Source organism: Notamacropus eugenii, chromosome 3 (genome assembly GCF_028372415.1).
Source record: "Notamacropus eugenii isolate mMacEug1 chromosome 3, mMacEug1.pri_v2, whole genome shotgun sequence".
Classification (NCBI taxonomy): domain Eukaryota; kingdom Metazoa; phylum Chordata; class Mammalia; order Diprotodontia; family Macropodidae; genus Notamacropus; species Notamacropus eugenii.
Genome location: NC_092874.1, coordinates 240440564 through 240464831, shown reverse-complemented (window position 1 = coordinate 240464831; position 24268 = coordinate 240440564). Strand labels below are relative to the sequence as shown.

Below are 24268 nucleotides of genomic sequence, written 5' to 3'. Positions count from 1 at the left end.
ATGTGAAGAGTTGGACACCACTGAAACAAATGAACAACAGTTGTTCAACTTAGTTTGACCAGTTTTCTTTGTTAAGAGGGTTCAGGGGTGGAAAGGATTAATTGTAGTACCCTCTTGTCCAACTTTCACTTCCTGTCTTCCTTTGTATGTCATCTTCTCATATTAGATTATAAGTTTCTTGGATGCAGAAACTGTCTTTTAAAAAAAAATAATTGTATCATCAGCACTTAGAACAGTGGCTGATACATAGCAGACATTTAATAAATGTTAATTGGATTGAATATTGGACTGGAGTGAAAGGAACCTTTCTGGGCAAGGAAGGTAGCATTGGGCAATGCAAGGGAGATGAATGCAGGTTTCAAAGAACTTGCTGAGGCTTAAAAGTTTTTGAAATGCTGCCTTTGAGAGATGTTTAAAATTTTATTCATGTTTGTTTTTTTTCAAGTCAAAATAAAATCTTTTAATTGCTTCTTTTTTAAAAAGGGTTAGCTTTTCAAATTCTAAACATGGCTCCTATTAAGATTTTAACAGGTTTACCAACAGAGAGACTAAATACTGAGGAATATTGATGGTTTACAAATCAACTTTAGAATAGAATTAATTTCTGATGACCTTATGATGAGCATAGAGATAGTGAATATCGATTTCCAAATTGTTTTACTTCCAAAAATGAATTGGCTCAAGGCTTCTAGTTTACAAAAATGTCTTTAAGACATCCTAAATGCTACTTTGTATTATTAAAAAAAAACAACTCTTATGAAGTATCATATCATTAAAAATGAAGAAGTGGAAACAAAAGATACATGAAGCATGACTTATCAGTAAACGTGTAGTAAAATGGCTCAGTGAGCATTCCTAGACATGAGAGGGAGAGGGAGAGAAATTCCCACTATATTCAGGTGTGAATTTTTTCCTGTTCCCAAGTGTTCTGTTCTCTTTCTCTTTCCCCTATGCCCTTCTTTATTTCTCTATTTGAGAAGTCTTATCTGATCCAAAAGAAACTTGCTAAGGATTCTTTTTATGGACCTGTGATTTCATTGGTCTAAGGTAGGGCTTCTTTATTTACTTTTTAAAATTAATTTTACTTATTTTCAGTATTCCACAATCACTACCATACAACTTAGATTATTATTTTTCCTCCCCCGCTTCTTCCCCCCGTCTCTCCCCCCTCACCGAAACGGCATACAATCCTATATAGGTTCTACACATACATTCCTATTAAATACACTTTCACTATAGTCATGCTGTGTAGAAGAATGAAAAATGAATGGGAGAAATCATCTAACAAACCAAAACGCAATACACACCAAAAAAAAAATGATCTGCTACATTCTACGATTGAATTCCATAGTTCTTTCTCTGGATGTGGAAGGCATTTTGCCTTAGAAGACCATTGAGAATTTTTTTTTAAGCCCTTGCATTGCTACGAACTTCCAAGTCTACCAGAAAAAACTCTTGCACACTGTGGTCGTTGCTGTGCACAAAGTTCTCCTGGTTCTGCTCCTTTCACTCAGCATCAGATCATATAAGTCTTTCCAGGCCTCTCTGAAGTCTTCCTATTCGTCATGTCTTATAGCACAATAGTATTCCATTACATTCATGTACCATAATTTATTCAGCCATTCCCCAACTGATGGACATCCCCTTGACTTCCAGTTTTTGGCAACTACAAAGACTGCTGCTATAAATATTTTTGTACATGTGGGACCCTTTCCCATTTTTATGATCTCTTGGGGATACAGTCCTAGAAGTAGTATTGCTGGGTCAGAGGGTATGCACATTTTTGTACCCCTTTGGGGCTACAAATTGCTCTCCAGAATGGTTGGATCAGCTCATAGCTCCACCAGCAATATATTAGTGTTCCAACTCTCCCACATCCTCTCCAACATTTATCATCTTCCTGTTCTGTCATGTTTGCCAATCTGATAAGTGTGATGTGGTACCTTAGAGTTGTTTTGATTTGTATTTCTCTAATCCAAAGTGATTTAGAGCATTTTTTCATATGACTATAAATATCTTTAATTTCTTTTCTCTGAAAATTGCCTGTTCATATCCTTTGACCATTTATCAATTGAGAAATGACTTGTATTTTTGTACATTTGACTCAGTTCTCTAAGTATTCTAGAAATGAGGCCTTTATTACTGACCTTAGCTTAAAAATTCTGTCCCAGTTTTCTACATCCCTCTGAATTTTGGTTGCATTGGGTTTGGTTGTGCAAAAACTTTTCAGTATAACGTGGTCAAAAATAACCATCTTGCACTTCAAAATGCTTTCTATCTCTTCTTTAGTCAAAAATTCTTCCCTTCTCCATATATCTCTATTCATATATCACTATTCCTTGGTCCACCAATTTGTCCATAGTATCAATATTTATACCTAGACAGTATAACCATTTGGATTTTATTCTTGTGTATGGTGTCAGGCATTGGTCTATGCTTAGTTTCTGCCACACTTTTATCCAGTTTTCCCAGCAATTTTTGTCGAGCAGTGGGTTCTTATCCCAGAAACTGGGGTCCTTGGGGTTATCAAACAGTAGATTGCTATATTCATTGTCTACTGTGTCTTGAGTACCTAGCCTATTCCACTTGTACCCTTCTATTTCTTAGCCAGTACCAATCATGTTTGTTTTTTTAAACACTACAATTAACCCTTTCCACCCCTAAACCCTCGTAACAAAGAAAACTGGTCAAATGAAATTGAACAATTGTTCAACTCTTCGTGATCCCTTCGAGGTTTTCTTGCCAAAGAAACTGAAGTGGTTTGCCATTTCCTTCATTTTATATATGAGGAAACTGAGGCAAACAGGGTTAAGTGACTTACCCAGGGTCACAGAGCTAATAAGTGTCTGAAGCCAGATTTGAACTCTGAAAGAAGAATCTTCCTGACTCTAGGTCTGGAACTCTATGTACTGCAGCATTGTCTAGCTTCCCCTAAATTGAACAATACAGCAATCTGATCTGTAGGCATATGCCACAATCATTATCTGTAGTTTCTTTCTGTACTAGGAAGAGGAAAAAAACCATTGCACTATTCTTTTTTCTAGAATCATTATTGGTTACAGTATCTAAACTGTGATCAGCTATTCTGTGTTGTCTTCATTTTATTCTTTCTGCTACACTACATTACCTATTTAATCTTGAAGTTAAATATCATGTGGCTAAGTTGTATTCTGTTTGCTACCAGAGACAGACTTTTTGTGAGGATGAGATAGGCCAGGCTTTCCAATTCCTTCATGCTGTATCTTCATTATGACAGGTTTTTTTTAGTAGTTACTGATGGGGACAAAAAAAATTTGACTCAAAATGCCTTTATGAGTCAGAAAATAAATTATAAAAACCTAAATGGAAAAACTATTTGCACCAATATCATCTTACTATTTCACTTAATTTAAGGTGTTTTGTTCCAGTCACAGTTGCTGATTTAGCTTTACATTCCAGGAGTCACCTCTGCCCCTTCCACCACATGGTGTATTTTATTTCCTCTCCATAGGAACATGTGTCTCAGTTATTGCTTTATCCCACCTTGCTCTCACTCTCATTCCCTGCCTGCCTGGTGCCTGAACCAAATGATGCGCTTTGTGTTAGTATCACAATGGGTCTTTTGTATTCAGCGATACATACACTGTTTTCTGAGATATACTCTTATTTTGTTTTTGCTTTAGGCAACTGTGACTCCTGCCAAGTTTCTTCCTCCCTCCCTGTTTTCCTCCCTCCCTCCCTGCCTTCCTTCCTTCCTTCTTTCCTTTCTTTCTTTTTCTTTCTTTTTTTCTTTCTTTCCTTCCTTCCTTTCTTCCTTTTTACTTTTCAAGTTCCCTTCTTACCTCAGTGAAAACTAAATTGAATCTTCTTTACCTCTTCCTTGTCCCATCCATTTATTATCCAAGACTCTAAACTTGACTCTCTTTTCTTTCCTCTTTAAATTTTAACTAAAGGATATCCTCTGGTAATGCAATCTATTCACTTGCTTCAGTCTACTACTTTAAATTTATTTCTTTGAGTTTTATATCTTTATCTTTAATTGCTGTCTTGGCTTCTTTACCCAGATTTTACTCACCTTCCCCTTCTCAATATGTCTAAAAATCAAACTCCTAAACCTTCCCCTGCTCCTGACTTTCCTATTTTGGCTAATAATACCAAGTTACCAAGTACCAATAGTACCAAGTTACATGGAGCTGACAATGTGGAATCATTCAATTTATCTTAGTAAAAATATATTGATATCTACTATGTACAGGGCACTGGGAGGACCCAGATAAAAATAAAAGTTCCTGAGTCAAGATGTTTGCATTTGAATCCAGGCATGCGATACAGATAAATATGTAAATGTAGTATGTGTTCTGAAGTTACTTTTCCAACCACCACTAGTATGATAAGCAAGGTTTCCAATGGGTGGCTTCTACTTCTCCCTCAAGGGACTATGGAACCTGAAGGGGCTGAGAGGCCATTTCTCTAATGCCATAGCCAATAAGGCTCACAATAGAGTGCTTCCCCCAAATGCTTAGCAATTGAAAGCAATTAGTCAATCATACTTGTCATTAACCTTTAAAAAGGGGAATTTACTAAAGTGTAACAGGAAGGACAGTTGGTAAACCACACCTCTCAAAAGTCTGTGATACACTCTCATAACTACATATAGAGTCTAAGGGAAAATCTCAAACTCAGAGAGCACATGTAGTAAAGTGGTAACTCATAAGCTTTTGTTGTACTTTGACTAGAAGTCCTTTTCTTCCCTCAGGGGGATAGTGGGGATAGTTAGTAAGGGGCACTGATAAAGTTCCCCTTATACAGGTTGTAGCTTTCTGCTAGATTCTTTGTAGAATTTTGCAGTTGTCTTCTCTCAGTATGTCTAATTTGTCCTTGGCTCCCAATACGGACATTGGTGCCAGCATATTTGGGGATGTTACTGAGATTTAAAGGAAGAATCCAAATCTTCTGACCCTCCAAAGTTTACAAGATCATCCTCCAGTTAGGAGTGGTGGTGGTGATAGTAGAGACAGAATTTGTCCTCTTTCCTCAAATGATTTTCTCTCAAGGACTTGGCTGGACAGATCTTTCTTCGATGCTGCCAGATGATGGAATCCTTGGACTTGGAGCTGGTGTGCTAGTTAATAGAAGACCTTCCAGTTATGTTTGAATCTCTTCAGTCAATACCAATAGAGTGCCATTCCATTTCATCCAATATCTTTCAAGGACTTTCTAGAACCTAGTTTGATTGATTGGCAGTGGAGATGTCTAGATTTTATTCAGATCTTTGATTCTTATTGAGTAGGACTATAGAATGTTCCTTTTACATAAATATGTTAGTTTGAGCAAACCAAGGGAGAAAGGCAGTGGTACCCAAATCTAGCCTTGAAAGGAAAATAAGGATTCTGAGACATAAAAAGAAGGGATGGTAACACACTATTAGTGGAAAGATGCCTCTGGCTTCAGTGGACATGAGTTCACATTTCAGTTCTGATGCTTGCTTCCTGTGTAATGTTGGACAAACCACTCAACTTTCCTGGTCCTCAGTTATTTCATCTTTTAAGTGATGAGATTGATGTCCCTTCTGGTTCCATGTGTCTGCTCCTATGGCTTCTAGGATCAAGGGGGGAAGTGAGGAAGACTTGCCAATCTGATAGTAAACATCCTTGAATTTTTAAAAATCATAATTAATTCGTAAAACTTAAGCAATTTAAATATCAGTAATGAAATATAAACTGTTCTAGGTTATTTCTGAGGCACATGACCTCTCCTACATTATTTAACGTATGTTTATTGTTAAGTCAAGACAAATCATTGTCTTTTATAGCACCATAGTATTTACTTAGAAAGAAATGTCATAGTGATGAGGTTTAGGGGTGATCGGGAACCCCAAAATACCGACGGTCCAGGTCGTGCTCGAATGAATTCGACTCAAGCCTTCTTAAAGCCAAAGAAAACAAAGTTTATTAAGGATTCACCTAATTGGGTTGCCTCTTAAGGAGCCTAAGCTTTTGTAACGCTTGTATTCACAAGCGGGCCAGACACAATCCCAGCTAGACAGAGTCTGAGCTGGATTGGATCTGAGCGCCTTCATGGAGGCAAGGTGGGACTTAAATACAGAAAAGAGTATAGGAGGGGTCTGGGGGGTGGTGGTCTGGTAGTCCAGGGTGATTGAAGGAGGGGTTTAGGAAGGGTCTTGAGGAGAATCAAGAAACATCAGACTTGGGGCGCCTAGGTGGGAAGCAGGTAGGGCAATCAAGGGATAACAGACAATGATCACAGATTTGTGTATGAAAGGCCAGATTCTGTGAGGAGATACAGGAAACTCAATTTGAGTATGAAAGGCCAGGTTAAGTGAGGAAATTCCAGGGGAGCTCAAGGAAGTTCCTAGAGTCTGAACCTCATCATTAGGATGAATTTGACTTCAGTAATCATCATAACGCAATTAGAGATGCTTTCCACTCATCCAATTTTCCATACAAGTGACCTTGCTGTGAAAAATAGTTCATAGATTACCTCATTTTTTATTGTCAGAATATTTCAATATAACCTAATAGCACTTGTTTTTTTTCAATTAGTAAATTAGTTTAGATCACCTAGGACCATGCCTTTGTTTATATTTTATTCACAGAAAACAGTTAAAACATTGAAACATTAGTGAAAGAGGTAAGCCTTTCAGGTAGGTAAATCCCTGACTAAAACCATCTTTTTCACTATCCTAACGTTGACTTTCTTCTTCTCCTACGTAGTTTGAAATCCCCGGCATCATGTACCCTGATCTTCTCTAAACATTGGCCCCTAAAACAAAACTACGTCCAGCTTCAATCATATTTTGGATGAACATCTATTATAAACGATCACTCATTTTTGTCTTCTCTCAAGACTATCAAAACAGAACAAAACCACTCATAGGCACTGCCATATTCACCTTTCTCTAAGAACCTTAAAGATATTAGATTTCTGAGGAGACATTTGTTTCTTCTTTCCCCATTAGCATGTAAACAATTTATCACCACATATTCCCTTCCAATTAAGTTAATTAATCGAATTAAAAGAATTAAATAAATATGCCTATTTTTTCTATGTTTTCTTTGACTCCTGCCTTGCCATTTCCAAGTACTTTCTGAATTTTGAATTTTTCATTAGAAATGCTTCTAAATCTTCATTGAAGCCCTTTCCCACTGTGGGATTATATTTTGTTTTTACCAGATAGGTTATTCTTGATTGTACTGGTGCTCTATCCACTGCACCACCTAGCTGCCCCTAAGGATATGGATAGTATGTTATCAGATCCATTTCAAAGATGACAAACTGAGGCTTGAAGTTCAATGACTTGATTCACATATCTCTGGAGGAGAAGTGAGGCTGGTGACCTGCACAGCCCTTACTCAGTCAAAACAAAGTCAAATGAAAGTCATGTCATCATTTCTCTGATGGCAAGGTCTTCTCCGACAATGAAGGATGAACACACACACACACACACACACACACACAACCACACATTCTTGATTGTAAGCCTTTATATTTTGCCTTTTGTAATACTAGATTCCAAGCTCTTTGGTTGGTTTTGTTTTGTTTTTTTGAAGAGTGTTTGCCAAATCTTGGGAAATCCTTACTGTGGCTCTTTGGTATTTCAACTCTTTGTTTTAGGGTTCTTGATGTTTCTTTGACCTGGAAGCTCTATACTTTGGCTATTACATTCCTGGTGGTTTTCATTTTTGAGTTTCTTTAAAGATATGACCATTGGATTCTACCTATTTTCAATTTGCCCTTTGGTTCTAAGAGTTCTGGGCACTTTTCATTTGTAATTACTCAAAATATTCAGGTCCTTGTGTTTTTTTCCTAAGGAGAGAGGGGCATTTTCAAATAGTTAGATAATCCATAGATTTTCTTTCATCTTATTTTCTACATCAGTTATTTTTAAGATCATATTTCTTATATTTTCTTTTTTTTATCTTTGTGATTTTGTTTTAATGTTTCTTGTCCCGTTGAGTTATTTTTTGTTTGGCTCATTATTTTAATGGCATTGAGAGAAATGACTATTAATAGCCAATGATTTGGAGAGATTCAGAGTTCTCCTCTTTATCTAAAGTTCTTATTTTTAGAAAGTTCAGTCTCTTGAATGAGTCCAATGAGATTGGACTGACTTTCTTGTTCAAGACCCCATTCAGGTGAACTAGCCATTGTAAGACTTTCTGGTAAGGCTTGGATGGGTCATAAATTTTTTTAATAGATTTCCCAAGGTTGGGGGGCATCCTGATAATAGAGATAGTCTCTATGTCCAAGGATGACATCATATCACTCTCAGCTGCTCATTATGATATTCTTTCTCTCATTAATTGTTAATCAGTCAGAGTTGATTGCCACTCCTCTTCCGAAAGCACTGAGTCCACCCACTATGATTGTCTTTTGTTTAAGAGAGTCAATAAATGTGCTGGACTTATTAATAAAATGATTAAATTATTCAGAATCTATGTCTCTGTCTATGTCACAACGTTCCTTTCTTGGGTAAGGATTTCCACCATTTCTTTTAAAGTGTTTATTTTATTTGCCCTTTCCCTTCTCTATTCTATTTTGAATATTTTTGTGTTATTTCTTCCAGGAATTCTTGGAGTCCTTGTGACTGGGGCATTAATTTTTTTCTCCAAGGTTTAAGTTAATTTGTTGTAAGGTTAGACTAGGTATCTCTCAGTTCAAAGTATTTCCCCACAAAATTTGGTGTATTTCTTGACTTGCTCATATCAGCCTCAGCGTCTAGATTGGGGTGGGGGGGTCTGTACTTAGATCAGACTCAGTTTCTATACTCCTGTATGGAATGTACAAGTCTTGCCTGATCCTGAGTGTGGTGGCCAAGAATAAACCCCTCCTACTCTTGGGACTCTTGGGCTGTTCCAAATTCTGGGCGCTGCCTAGCTATTTCTTGTTATGGGGCTCCTGATGTGTCTGCTATATTAGGCTTTGCCTTAACTGCTTTCTTCCTGCTGTGAGTCTCAAGGGGTAATTGCTATGACTGTTTCCACACTGAAATTTGTTCACGGAGCTTCTTGTTGCTACAGGAGCCTGTGGCCACCCCTTGTATTGGATTTTATCTAAGACCCTTTCCCTCTTCCTGACTAACTCTGGGGCCATTATAGCTACTTCAAGCTGGATTCACAAGCATAAGGGTTTTCATGGGATTTGGTGGCTGCGTTGGACTATTTTTTTTTCTTTCTAGGGTCCTTCTCTTGCCATGGGGCTGGCTTCCATTATTCTACTTGGACAATTAGATTTGCATCTGTGCTGGACCTCTCCAGTTATCTTGCACCTGCTTTGCATGGTGGTTTCCACCTACCTCAGCCTATCTACTTCAGGTTCCTGCAGAATTCTGGTAGTCCTGTGTACCCCAGAAGTGGGTGGTTCTTATTTTGCCAGTTAGTGGCAAATGGTGAATTTTTATTTCATTTAGGGTATTTGTGAGAGATTTAAGATCCTCTGGGTCCTAGCAAGCCACCATTGTCAATACTTTCTTTTTTTCTCCCTGTTGGTATTTTTAAAATTAACTTTTATTTTATTTTCAGTTCTGCATTCTCTCCCTTCTCTCCCACCCCCATCCATTGAGAAAGTAAGAAAAAACAAAACCCACTATAAATTTGAATAGTCATGCAAAAAAAAATTCCTGCATTAGTTATGTAAAACAATGATAAAGGAAAGAGAAGAGAATGTACCTCTTTATCTGGAGGTACATAGAATGTTTCATCAAGAGTCTTGTGGTTGTTCATTCTGTTGTTCAGAGTTGTAAGTCTTTCAAAGTTATTCTTTACAAGATTTCTGTTACTGAGTAAATTATTCTCCTGGTTCTTCTCACTTTACTTTTCATCAGTTCATACAAATCTTCCTAGGTTTTTCTAAAGCCACCTCCTTCATAATTTCATAGTACAGTAGTATTCTATCACATTTATATAGGGAACTTGTTCAGCTCTCCCTTAGTTAATGGGTATTGCTGGAAGATGGGGGAGGACCAAAGAAGAGTGGAGAAAATTGTTTCACTTATATGGGGTGCATACATCTCCTACTGTTTATGATCATAGGGTTGGCCACTTCTGTTGTTTTGTTTTTCAAGGGATCATGAGTGATTTTGATGTGTGGATTGGCTTTTTTCTCATCTTTGTTCTCTACAGTGACATTTCTATCTCCTCTACATGAAATACTTTATCCAATACACTTAATGATTTTATTTTTCAATCTGATAGTCCTCCCAAATGTAGTTCCATCCATACTTTAAAGGTTGATGTTGAGTGCATAGGACAAAATTCAGTTAAATCAATTATATTGTTCTATATTGGCTGGCAAGAGATGGGTTAGAACTCAGGGGTTACATTTCTAGGTTTGCTGCTTTCTCTTCATTCTAAGGAGTCTATTCTTAAAATATAATTGAAAGTTCCTAAGATTTTGCTTGAGAAAAATCATTTTGTATAAGACCTATATTCCATATTATAAAAGTAAATGTAATCTCATTCTGATTTTAGGAAAGTGGAACTCAAGAGATTAAGAAAAAGGTCATAGACTGTAGTTATTAAAAAAAACTTATCAAGGTAATACTGACAAATTTAATACTTGCTATGAAATCTAATAAAATAATTATTTATACAAGGCATCATTGTCAAAGATCTTGGGAATGAAAAGGTCAGAAAATAAAGGAGCAAGTAATTTTAATGAAGCAGTAAAATGATGAAAATGTGATGAGATAGGAACAGAAATACATTTTTCCTACTATGTAGCCCAAGGCTTATCAGCAGATGGAGGTGGCTCAAAGAACAGTAAACTATTAACAACCAGTCAATAAGTACTTAGTAAGTACCCAGTAAGTACCCACCAAAGTGCCAGGCACTGTACTAGCACTGAGGATATAAAAAGGGCACCCCTCTAGACTTTTTATGTCCACCAGACATCTCTCCATTGCTCTGTGGATAATTGACAATCTTGATTCTATAGTGACTGTGGCATTCCATGTTTTATACCCATATGATGATATAAAATTTTGCATTATTCCTTTTTTTTCAATTCTGAGCTTAAGTATTCCTCCATCTTCAATGTTTACCTAAGATATATGTAGTGTCAGACCAGGAAAATGACCTACACATTCAACTGTCCATCACATGGAAAACAGGAATTCTTGGTTTTTCTTCAGCATATTGTTAGGCTAAACTCTTGAACTGTTCATGTTTTCATTTAGGTGGCTTTGTGATATCCTGGGGATTGATGAAATTGGCATACTACTATTTACAGGAAGTCACTCTTAGAAAAACTTGTAGACTTTGGCCTGAACATTCTCCATGTGAGTGTCTAACACCTTTAGTCAGCATGTCTTCATGTTTTATCCCTTATTTGATATTTGTAATAAATATGACTATTTCTTGTTACATTTTTAAAGAATCTTATACAATTTTGATAGATGCCAAAGCACACCATCCATGGTGAAATTTAAAGATCTCATTGTTTGTTATTTTTTGACTATCAAAAGTCACTTGATTTGCTAGAGCAAAATATGCTATCAACAATTCTTCATCCAGTTCTGTCCTTCTAGTTTCAACTGTAAATGATTTTCGAATGAACTGAATTAAGAATAATCTGTTCACTTATTTTATTTCTGTTTTCTCGGCCAAGGAGAGTGACCGTTGCATTGCATGGCTAACAGAGACTTGAAAACCAAGAAATGAACTGAATTACTGTCAAATGTGTAGAGCTTTGACAATCTTTCTTTCTCTCTGTAGCCTAGGAGAGCCTGGATTTGAATCATGGGAAGACCAGCACAGGAAAAACCACGAAGATTGGTTCATGTTTTCAGTAACAGGTGAAAACCCTGGTAAAGATTCTGAAAAATGGTCACCTGTAGAGGAACTTTTCACCATCACTGACCCAGTCTAGATGTAGACTAATTAGGGTGGTTCCTTTTATTCAGAGGGTAGGTAGGTGGTGAAGAGAACAGAGAACTAGACCTGGAGTCAAAAAGTTTGAGTTCAAATTTGGCCTGAGACAATTAGTAGTTGTGTGACCCTGGAAAAGTCACTTAACCCTGTTTGCCTCAGTTTCCTCATCTATAAAAGGAACTGGGCAAGGAAATGGAAAACAACTCCAGTATCTTTGTAAAGAAAACCCCAAATGAGGTCCTAAAGAGTCAGATGCTCTTGAACAACAAGCTTTTATTCAGAACGATCCTGAGTATGCAGCCTAGAGAGTCAAAGTTCTCTAGGCAGGTACAGACAAAAGAATTCACCCAGCCTTCAGGCTGAATAGAAAAAGGAAAGAGAGGAAATAAGCATTTTATATGTTTTCTATTGTGTGTCAGAAATTATGCTACACATTTTTTGTAAATATCTCATTTGATCCTGACAATAACCCTATGAGGTAAGTGCTATAATGACCCCCATTTTGCAGTTGAGGAAACTGAGGCAGATAGAGGGTATATGGTTTGCATATAATTCTGATGGCCAGGTTAAACAGTGGTCATTATTTTTGTTGAAACTGAAAAAGTCCCTTTGTTCACTTTGTCTTTACACATTGTTTTCTATAGAATCCCTGTCTCCTATTCATACCCACTAAGGAGTTTTAAGCTCTAGACTCACATGTGTAGATCTCATTCAATCCTGGTCAATTTATATATTAATAACTCTCATAAAGATTTTGTAAGACTAGAAGAATAGACATATAGTTATCGATGTTCTCTTGATCACTTTTTTTCAGTATTAATAGGCATGAGACTTCCCCAGAACCTTTGATATGTTAGCAGAGAATGATTCCTAAATTGCAATAATTTAGAAAGTAATGTATTAAGTCATCCAGCAGAGATGAGAGCCAAAACAGGTGTAGCCCACTCCTCCTGTAAGTTGCACATTATATGGGATTTAGACAAAAGAACAGTATAGTAGTTGCTTGGTCAGCATGAATGCAATTTCCAGAATAGAACTTGAGTTGCTTGAGATGCACTGCAGGAGAAAATTCACATTGCTTGCATCAGTCTTCAGATCTGACTGGGTTACTAGTCAACATAGCCTAGATCCTGAGTTAAGTATTAAACAGATCTAGCAATGGATCTGAGCAACAGGTCTCATGTCTCAGACGTGTAGGGCTATGTTCAAATAATACCATAAAGTTTTTCTATAGGCGTGGATGTCACCACCTTTAAATATCATGTAAATTGATCCTTTGTGTCCTCAGAAATGTATCTCCTCCAGCATTGCTCTCTTAAAGAGAGTGGTCAGGCTCAGCTCTCAAATACACTCTGGAACCCTAAGGGGAAAAACTACTTAAAGGTTAGTTTTGGCTCATATGTCCCCAAAAGGGAAAAGAGACAGAGAGAAAGAGACAGGCAGACAGAAACAGAGTCAGAGAAGTACATACTAAAAGTTCTAGAGAAAGGAGAGAGTTGGAGATCAGTCAGTCCTTTTAAAATCCACTGAGTGGTTGGTTCTTCCTGGTTCAATGGACAATCCTTCTTGATGTAGCTTTCCTCTTCCATGAAAACTGTGCCAAGAAGAACATATGTCAATGAAAGTGAACAGGACCCAGGGTTATCCCTATACCCATTTCATGGCATGGTCATTGTTAGATAAGTAAGGTGGTAGCTTAAGAGTACCTAATCCTTGATGGATTCAAATCACTTGACTCAGTTGGACTGTCTTCTTGAGTACTGAAAAACTGGCAGCTGCAAATGGGTTGTAGAGTCAATGCCAGTAATTTGAAACACTGTGGAAAATGATAGAGATACCATAAGACTGCAGTAGGGCAAATGTCAGCAAAATCTTCAAAAAATGGAAGAAAACAGAATTTTCAAGCTTGAAGTCAATTCTTGGGAAAGATTTAGAATGGATCACTGAAGTGAAGGTTGGTGAACATATAGAAAGGGAAGCAGTGATTATAAAGTGCCAACATGGCTTTATTAAGCCAGACTAATAGTATTCAATTTTAAAAATAGGATTGTTAAATTGTTAGATGAGAGGAATTCTATAGATTTAGAAGATGGACTATAGAATTCATCTAGATTGCAGGAAAACTTTCAATAAAGCATCTTTTACTGTTTTTTTGTGGAGATTATGGAGAGATGTGTAGTAGATGTAAATTAACTGGATGGACACAGAACCAATTAAATAACAACCAAAGAGTAGTTTCTAATGGTTTAATATCAATACGGAAAGGTAGACGACCAGGGAGTTATGCTTGGTCTTGTACTGTCTAACATTTTTTTATCAATGACTTGGGATCAAAGGCTAGATGGCCATCAGATTTTCAAATGTCATTTACCTTCTTCCTCAATCATTCAAAAAGCATTTGTTAAGAGATTACTACATGCTAGGCACTGTACCAAGCATTAAGAATGGAAAGAAAAAGTAAAACCAGCTCCTGCCCTCAAAGACCTTAAATTCTAATACAGGAGATGGAGAATGTAATAGACACAAGATAATCTTAGAAGGAAAGTCACTAGCAGTTGGGGGAAGGTGTGAGTGGAGGAAAGATATTTGGTAGAAGATGGTGATTGAACTGAGTTTTGAAGGAAGCCAGGGATTCCAAGAGGCCAAGGTAAGGAGGGACATTTAAAAAATAGGGATCAGTTTCAAAGACATAGAAAAGTTAGGAATAGCAAATACAGTAGTATAGTTAGATTTTCGAGTGTATGAAAGGGAGTAATGCGTAAAAAGATTGGAAAGTTAGGAAGGGACTAGGTTGTGATGCACTTTTTTTGGGGGCGCAATTGTGGGTAAGTGACTTGCCCAGAGTCACATAGCTAGTAAATGTCTGAGACCAGATTTGAATTCAGATTCTCCTGTCAGGGGTGGTGCTCTCTACACTGAGCCACATAACTGCCCCTGTAATATACTTTAGGTGACAAATAGAAGAGCTTATACTTAATTTTAGCAGTAATAGGGAGTCACCAGAATTTATTAAATGGGAAGGGGAACATGGTCAGACCTACATTTTGGGAAAATCACTTTGTTAGCCATGTGGATGATGTATTGGAGTAGGGAGATACTAAAGACTTGGGAACTAATTAGGCAACAATTACAACTGGTGATAACGATTTCACTGGGGGTAGTGACTCTGTGTGTGGAGAGAAGGGGATGAATATGAGAGATATTTTAGAGGAAGAAATGAAAATATTTGGCAAATAATTATGTATGGGGTGACTGAACATGAGGAGTTAAGGATGATGCTTAGTTATGAAATTGGATGATAAGAAAGATGATGATACCCTAAACAGAGATAGGAAAGTTTGAAAATGAGATAGATTTTGGGGAAAGATAATGTGTTCTGTTTTAGACATGTTGAATTTGAGATGCATATGGGATATCTAGTTTGAAATGTTAAAAAAGGAAATTAATGATGTGAGACAGCACCTTCAGAGAGATATTAATGCAAGATATGAATCTGTACATCCTCAGGATATAGATACTAATTGAACTCATGCTAGCTAATTAAATCACAAGTTACGAAAATATAGCATAGGGGGAGGAGCCAAGATGGCAGAGTAGAAAGACACACATATGCTAGCTCCTAACCCACAGCCCATAAAATACCTGTAAAGAAGAACTCCCAACAAATTCTGGAGCAGCAGAAGCCACAGAACAACAGAGTGGAGGAGATTTCTGTTCCAGAGAGACCTGAAAAACCGACACCAAAGGTCTGTCGCACACCAGACTCAGCCCTGCCTTGGCTGTGCAGCATGGAGGGGAGCAGATCCAAGCAGGCTTCAGGGAGAGAATCTCCAGCAGCAGAGCAGGTCCCTCCACCCACAGGTGCCAAAGGTCAGTGAGAGGATCTTTTCAGCAGACAGGGGCTCCCAAAGCAGGCAGGAGCTCGGATCCATTATTGAAGTTCTCCTCTTAATTAGCCAAATGGAGGAGAAGGTTCAAAAGCTCACTGAACAAAATAATTCATTGAAAGAGAGAATTGAGTCCAGGGAAAAGAATGACTATGAGTTAAATCAAGAAGTTAGTAAACAAAACCAAAAGAAAAGCAGAATTAGCCAAGTGGAAAAGGAGGTTCAAAAGTTCACTGAAGAAAATAGTTCTTTCAAAATTAGAATGGAACAGATGGAGGCTAATGACTTTATGAGAAACCAAGAAATCACAAAACAAAACCAAAAGAATGAAAAAATGGAAGATAATGTGAAATATCTCATTGGAAAAACAACTGACCTGGAAAATAGATCCAGGAGAGACAATTTAAAAATTATGGGACTACCTGAAAGCCATGATCAAAAAAAGAGACTAGACATCATCTTTCATGAAATTATCAAGGAAAACTGCCCTAATATTCTAGAACCAGGGGGCAAAATAAATATTGAAAGAATCCACTGATCACCTCCTGAAAGAGATCCAAAAAAGAGAAACTCCTAGGAACATTGTGGCCAAATTGCAGAGTTCCCTGGTCATGGAGAAAATATTGCAAGCAGCTAGAAAGAAACAATTCAAGTATTGTGGAAATACAATCAGGAAAACACAAGACCTAGCAGCTTCTACATTAAGGGATTGAAGGGCGTGGAATAGGATATTCCAGAAGTCAAAGGAACTAGGACTAAAACCAAGAATCACCTACCCAGCAAAACTGAGTATAATACTTTAGGGGAAAAAATGGTCTTTCAATGTAATCAAGGACTTTCAAGCATTCTTGATGAAAAGACCAGAGCTGAAAAGAAAATTTGACTTTCAAACACAAGAATGAAGAGAAGCATGAAAAGGTAAACAGCAAAGAGAAGTCATAAGGGACTACTAAAGTTGAACTGTTTACATTTCTACAATGAAAGACAATATTTGTAACTCTTGAAACTTTTCAGTATCTGGGTAGTTGGTGGGATTACATACACATACACACACACACATGCATGCACACACACAGAAACAGAGAGGACAGAGTGAATGGAATAGGATGGGATCATATCTTAAAAAAATGAAATTAAGTGGTGAGAGAGAAATATATTGGGAGGAGAAAGGGAGAAATGGAATGGGGCAAATTATCTCTCATAAAAGAGGCAAGCAAAAGACTTTTCAGTGAAGGGAAAAAGAGGGGAGGTGAGAGAAAAAACATGATGCTTACTCTCATCACATTTGACTAAAGGAAGAAATAAAATGCACATTCATTTTGGTATTAAAACCTATCTTACAATACAGGAAAGTGGGGGAGAAGGGGATAAACAGGGTGGGGGGATGATGGAAGGGAGGGCAGTGGGAGGAGGGAGCAATTTGAAGTCAACACTCTTGGGGAGGGACAGGATTAAAAGAGAGAATAGAAGCAATGGGGGGCAGGATAGGATGGAGGGAAATATAGTTAGTCTTGCACAACATGACTATTATGGAAGTCATTTGCAAAACTACGCAGATATGGCCTATATTGAATTGCTTGCCTTCCCAGAGGGAATGGGTGGGGAGGGAGGGATGAAGAGAAGTTGGAAGTCAAAGTTTTAGGAACAACTGTTGAGTATTGTTCTTGCTACTAGGAAATAAGAAATACAGGTAATGGGGTACAGAAAATTATCTGATCCTACAGGACAGAAGAGAAGATGGGGACAAGGGAAGGGAGGGATGTTAGAAGAGAGGGCAGATTGGTGATAGGGACAATTAGTATGCTTGGCATTTTGGGGTGGGGGGAAGGGAGAAATGGGGAGAAAATTTTGAATCCAAAATTTTATGAAAATGAATGTTAAAAGTTAAATAAATAAATTAGATAAATAAAAAAAAAGAAAATATAGCATAAAAAGTGAAGATGGCCCGATGAGCTTTGAAGGGTACCCTTTCCAGTAGTGCAGCGTTAGCAAACGGAACTAAGAAAGAGCAGTCAGACAGGTAGGAGGAGAACTAAGAAAAAGCTGTCATGAGAACCCAGAGAGGAGAGAGTATCCAGGAGGTGATCTGTAGTGTTGTGTGCTGCAGAGAGGTAAAAAAAAAAGGATGAGGACTGAAAAAATGCCTTTACATTTGGTAATTATGAGGTCATTGATAACTTTGAGGAGAGTAGTTTAAGTTGAAGATATTGGAGGGCAGACTGCAAGGGGAATACAAGGGATTGAGAAGAGAGGAAGTGGATGCTTTGGATTTAGACAGTTATTTCAAGAAATTTAGTTGAGAAAGGGAAAAGAGAAATATGATAATAAAGATGCCATGGGATGCTTGAGGAGAAAAGAGGTTTGACATACACTCTGTGGTGAATGAGATAATGACTCAGTTAGGGAGGAATAGAAAGATTGTCCTGCTTCAGTGAGGACTCAGTTGAGGGTAAATAAACTAAATTTGTAGTGTATCCAGTCAGCATGGTTTTGTGACTTTGTCCAGCTCAGTGCAGCAGCACATTAGTAGGAGGGAAGAAGACAGGTAGTTCCTGGTTGTACTAATTTTGTTTGTGCAAAAGTTTTTCAATTTCATGTAATGGAAATTATTTATCTTTTGTGAATACTCTATCTTGCCTTGGTTAAGAATTTATCCCATAGTCATAGCTGTAAAAGGTATCTGGCCTGTTATTCTTTAAAAATATTTTTTATAATAGGACTTATATTCATCACATATCTATTTTGAATTTGTTGTGCTATATATTCTAAGATGTTAATTTAAATTGATATCTGCAATCTGCTTTCCAGTTTTCTCAGAAATTCTTGTCAGTTAGGGAATTCTTCCTCAGACAATTTTTGTTTTGGAGTTTATGAAACACTGAGTTAAAGTGAGTTATTGAGTTAAAGTGTTTCTGTTTCTTCCTTATCTAGTCTTTTCCGCTGATATCTTCATATGTTTTAAACTAATCCCAAATAGTTTTGATTATTACTACTTTATGCTATAATTTAAGATTTGGGAGTGCCATTCCCTCTTCATTTCTACCTTTTCTTCTGGTTTCCAGTGTATTCTAGATCTTCTGTTTCTTCAAATGAATTTTGTAATTATTTTGTCTGACTATGTAAAGTAACTCTTTGGTAGTTTGATTGGTAGCACATCAAAGGATAAAGAATTCACCTGGCTCTTTCCTGCCCATGCTGGAGGGAGCTCATGGTGGTCCTCATGGCGTCTGCCCCGGCCTGCGCCCACTGAGTCCTACTCTTGCTTCTGCCCCTCAATGGGCTCTTGGGCTGCTCAGCGGAGCCCTGCACTGATCCTGTGATTACTCCTTCTACTATACCACCTCTGATGCAGTCATTTCCACAGAAACGGTTTTCATTGTTGAGATCTCTCTGATGTACAAGAATGGGGCACAGAATGTGGCCCTCTCTGTTGATATTAATGGAAAGCAGTTTCCAGTGACCCATAGCCACGATATTGGACATTATCAAGTGTCCTGGAGCTTGGAACATAAGAATACCCATTCTGGAACTTTTGAAGTCAAGTTCTTTGATGAAGAATCCTACAGTCTTTTGAGAAAGGCCCAGAGAAGCAATGAAGATGTCTCAGCCATTAGACTCTTGTTCACAGTTCATCTGAATCACTGAGGTACCTGGAATGGGCCTTGGGTCTCTACCAAAGTGCTGACTGCAATGACTGACATGATGGTCTGTTACATGACCTTCAGTGCCAAAAGCAACATTCAGACCTGACTCATAAGAATTGAATTGCTCTGCATAGAAGTTTTTCTTCATGCAAAATAAAAGGGCTGAACAGCACCAGTTCCTTCAACAGAACCTCTGCCCTTGAACACCTGGTTGCCCTCTGGATGCTCTCCATTTTTCTTTCTCAGTGGCTATTTTACAATACGGTACTGCCTAGAACTGAGCAAAGTGCTATAGATTTGGTCTGACAAAACATGAGAGAAGAGTGCCATGTCCTTGTTCCTGGATGCTCCACTTAAGATTGAGTTCATTTCCTTGGCTCCTATGTTCTGTGACTGATCACACACCCAGAATGGATTTAGAAAAAGCTCTGTCAAACCAGGCCTTCCCTGTCCTGGATGTTGGAATTAAGTTGATACCATTTATGCCCTCCTCCGACTCATTGATATGAATTCCAACTTCTTTGGAAGCCTGGCAAGATAACATTGAACTAACTACTCAGGAGTCTACATTCAACCTGTTCCAAGTCCCTCTAATAACTGTCCATTCCACATCTCTGCTCCAAGATTGCTATGAAGTCATTACATATAATGCATTAGCACTCCTCATTAACACCCCTGATTTAAAAGAAAGACTCTTGGACCAAATGGGCATAGCTAAAACATTGCCATATTTCTGTTTGTGCCCCCAAATTAAATGTATCATTTTGTACTTCACCTCTTAGGAAGTACACCTCTATGGTAGCACCATAGAGAAGTATCCTGAGTTCTCTGGCATCAGAGCTGTTCATTGAATTGACAGCTTTTGAACTTCGTTCCTTTGTACGTTTTGGTTCTGCCTACTTGACTGCATCAGTTCATCTAATTCGCCCCAGGTTTCTCTGAAACCCATGCCCTTTGTCATTTCTCAAGGTATAATTAACAGCACCCCTTTAGAAAATTTCAAGTCAGTCAGAGCTTCACATGAGGACCTAGAGGGTCACTTGTGGTTTCAAGACGACAGTTTCCCCACCCCTGTATCTAACTGCCAATAAATATTTGTGTCAACATTTGAAAAAAAAAAAAGAATTGACCTGCACTTTCATTTATATAGGGAACTTTCAAATGAGGAAACTCCTTATAATAATTCAGGCCAGAATCTTTTGCACAACTTAGAGTTTGAGAGTTGCCTACAACACTGAGAGATTTAGTGATTTGCCCAAGGTCTTCAAGCAACTATGAGTTAGAGATGGGTATTGAATTCAGATTTTTTGTCTCCTAAGCCATTTCTCTATCCACAATGCCACACTGCCTCTCTGTTAAGTAATTTAAGTAGCAATGCCACATAGTTTATATATGTATATATATATATATATATACATATATATATACTTATATGTATGTGTATATATAATATATGTGTATATATGTATATTTATATATATATGTAAATTTATTTAATTTAATTCTCAACATTTGTTTTTATAAGATTTTGAGTTCTAAATCTGTCCCCCTTCAGTCTCTCCTCCCCAAGATGGCATGGAATCTGATACAAGCTATAAATATATGATCATATTGAACATATTTCCACATTAGCCATGTTGTAAAAGAAGGATTTGAACAAAAAGGAAAAACTATGAGAAAGAAAACACAAAAAACAGCAACAAAAAAGAGAAAATAGTCTGCTTCAATCTGCATTCAGATTCCATAGTTCTTTCTGTGGATATGGATAGTATTTTCCATCATGAGTCTTTTGAGTTGTCTTAGGTCATTGCATTGTTTAGAAGAGCTAAGTCTAACAAAGTTGTTCATCACACACTGTTGCTCTTACTGTGTACAGTATTCTGGTTCTGCTCACTTCACTCAGCATCAATTCATGCAAGTCTTTCCAGTTTTTTCTGAAGTCCACTTGGTCACCATTTCTTATAGCACGATAGTATTCCATTACATTCATATACCACAACTTGTTCAGCCACTCCCCAATTGATGGGCATCCCCTCAATTTCCAATTCTTTACCACCACAAAATGAGCTGCTATAAATATTTTTGTACATGTGGGTTCTTTCCTCTTTTCTATGATCTCTTTCGGATACAATAGAAGTGTTATTGCTGCATCAAAGGGTACATACATTTTTATAGCCCTTTGGGCATAGTTCCAAATTGTTCTCCAGAATGGTTGGATCATTTCATAACTCCACAAACAATGCACAATGCCATTGTTACCAAAGTACACAATTGTCTTATAAAGTATATAAATATATCATGTACCTATATATTTGTGGTTTGTAGTAGAGAACTGAGATGTTTTTCCAATCAGAAATACAGTGCGTTAGAGCTCTTCTGATGCTCTTCTGCCATTGAATCTGGTCTGTCTTGTGTAGCATTCCACCTAGTCTGTGACTATATATCACCCTTTTGTAGACTTCTTTAACAGATCTGTGATCTCACTTATATGGGTACTCCCTCCAATAGTGTAGATCTCAATGCATCCATGCCATCTCATCCTGTCCTACTTTTGTCCACTCTTTTCCTACAAGTCATTCATAATGAGCCACCCAAAGACTGGGAGCCTTCCCCTAGGACTCTTGACATCACTTGTGTACTAGTGTGGGCTCATTATATGACCAGTGAGAAACTTTTTTGATGACATCTTTCATATGTCTTTTGGTACTCAATTCATCATTGATAATATGCTTTACCTATTTATGTCCACTGTGTACTCCTCCATTGCCCTTTGGGTGACCCACAATTTTTATTTCTTGGAGGCTGTCATATTACCTAATTCATAATCCTGCATCATCATTGGAATAGTAATATTAACAACTATGGAATTCTGTTCAGGGAGAATTTTGGCATCATTGAAAGCACTGCACAATTTCCCAAGTCCTATGCCTGTTTAGCTTAAAAACAGTTGGTCTCTTTCAAAAATGAATTCATATTACCTGATTCTTATGACCAGACTTCTTTATCCTCTTTCTTACATTAAGTAGATGATTGCAAAGCAAGCAATATTTATTTCACTTTTTTTCTGCATACATCAGATAGCAAGAGGGATAGGGCTTGGATTGGTGATTTCTTCAGTATAAGGAACACCCAGATAAGAAACTGCCTTCTCCCAAAGCAGCTCAGCCTTTTCTGTGCAGCTTATAACCTTAGTAAGATACCATCAGCACTGAGAGGTTACTGAAAAGAGACCTTATGCCCCCATTCTTTTAGCCATTATGTGTCAAATGGCAGATCTGAGTACAGACAGTTCTTTCTGCTACTGAGGCCAGTTCTCTCCACTTCACTAAATTGTCTCTTGTCTAATAGACATGCTTGAAGATTTTTATATGTGTATTACAAATAGCTGAGTTATTAAAATTTCATCAATGCAAATTACTAGCCCAAATTTATATCATCTAGTGGAAGTAAAAGTTATTTGTCAGCTATGTTGTGTTCCACCCAAATGCACTTTCAAAGTTATGTTAGATTATGACATGTTTCTAATCAGAATTCAAAATTCATACACCCCATGTTGACTCTGAATAAGTCTGATCCAAATTAAAATAAACAAACAAAACCCCTCCTAAATTAGGGAATTGGACCTAAATAGTAACATTGCAAGTAGAGATGTATAATATTGTGTCAATTGACCCCTCCTATATCAAATTGATTGCATCCCCTCACATCTCTGTTTTGATACTGTCATACCTGAACATGTTAGGTAGAAATATTTATGCTTGGAGTCCTGAAGCAATATAAATCTTTTTTTTTATTTTAGTGGGAAAACTGTATGAATTTGACTTTTATGTAACTTCTGGATAATCTAGGAATGTTAAAAAAATCTTTCAACATTGTCTGATTAGACATGGAATGGTTTAATTTCCTAAATATTATATTATATTGATTAGATTAATTCTATCACTAGATAAAAACTATGAACTGGAAGTGAACTCATTCTAATTAAAGGAAGGAAGAAAATAAACATTTATATAAAGCTTACCATAATGCAACATTAGGAAAGACTGAAGTTAGAGAGATGATAATGAAGGAAGGAAAACATCTTTCCTTGCTAAGAAAAAATGATGTACTTATTGAACCAAATACTTCTTTTAAAATGAATTAATTAAAGGTGAGAAGAGAAAGGACAGTAGGTACTTAGAAATTAATATTCAGTGACTCACATGGTAGTATTTAATTATTCCACTGTGGTACCCAGAGAATCGAAAGCATGGCAAGCAGATAACAGACTGGGTTTATAAACAATCGACTGTCAAACCAACTTGATTGCTTTTTCTGATTATCAAATTAGCATACCAATTGAATTATTACATGCCGTTTATGAAATCCACTAAATCACTTAATGCAGTGTGTATTTAACAAGTATAGGGTATGTGGAGCTGTTTTAGGGACTTTTTCCAATAGTCTCTCTGCTGTCTACTTATTTTTGAAAAATTGTTTCAAGTTGATTTGCATAGTAGCTTAGTCAAATGGTTTGCAAAAATTGAATGTAAGGCCAAGTAGAAAATAATAGCAAATGACAAGGTATTTTATTTGAACTAGATGGGCTGCCAGAGAAAATGGTATTGATTGAATGATCTTTGATAGGTTGAACCAAATTTATATGGAAGATAGACTAAATTGCATGCTCATGTTATTTCCAGAGGGCTCTACAAATTGGCAGATGATTCTTTGCAACTTTAAAGGCAGAGAAATGATGTCTCAAAATTGTTCTAGAGAGTACACAATACAAAACAGTCCGTGGGAGATACTTTCTGGATGGATAAATCTGATGAAATATTGCTGGCTGAGACTGCTGTGTGACATAAGTTAAAAAAATCCATCATAT

At 37.2% G+C, this 24268-nt stretch overlaps 1 pseudogene; it reads left to right on the top strand.

The window, feature by feature from the left end:
* The first annotated feature begins 12788 nt into the window (after positions 1-12788).
* LOC140532016 (translocon-associated protein subunit delta pseudogene) lies at positions 12789-19571 on the top strand (annotated as a pseudogene).
* The last annotated feature ends 4697 nt before the right edge of the window (positions 19572-24268 follow it).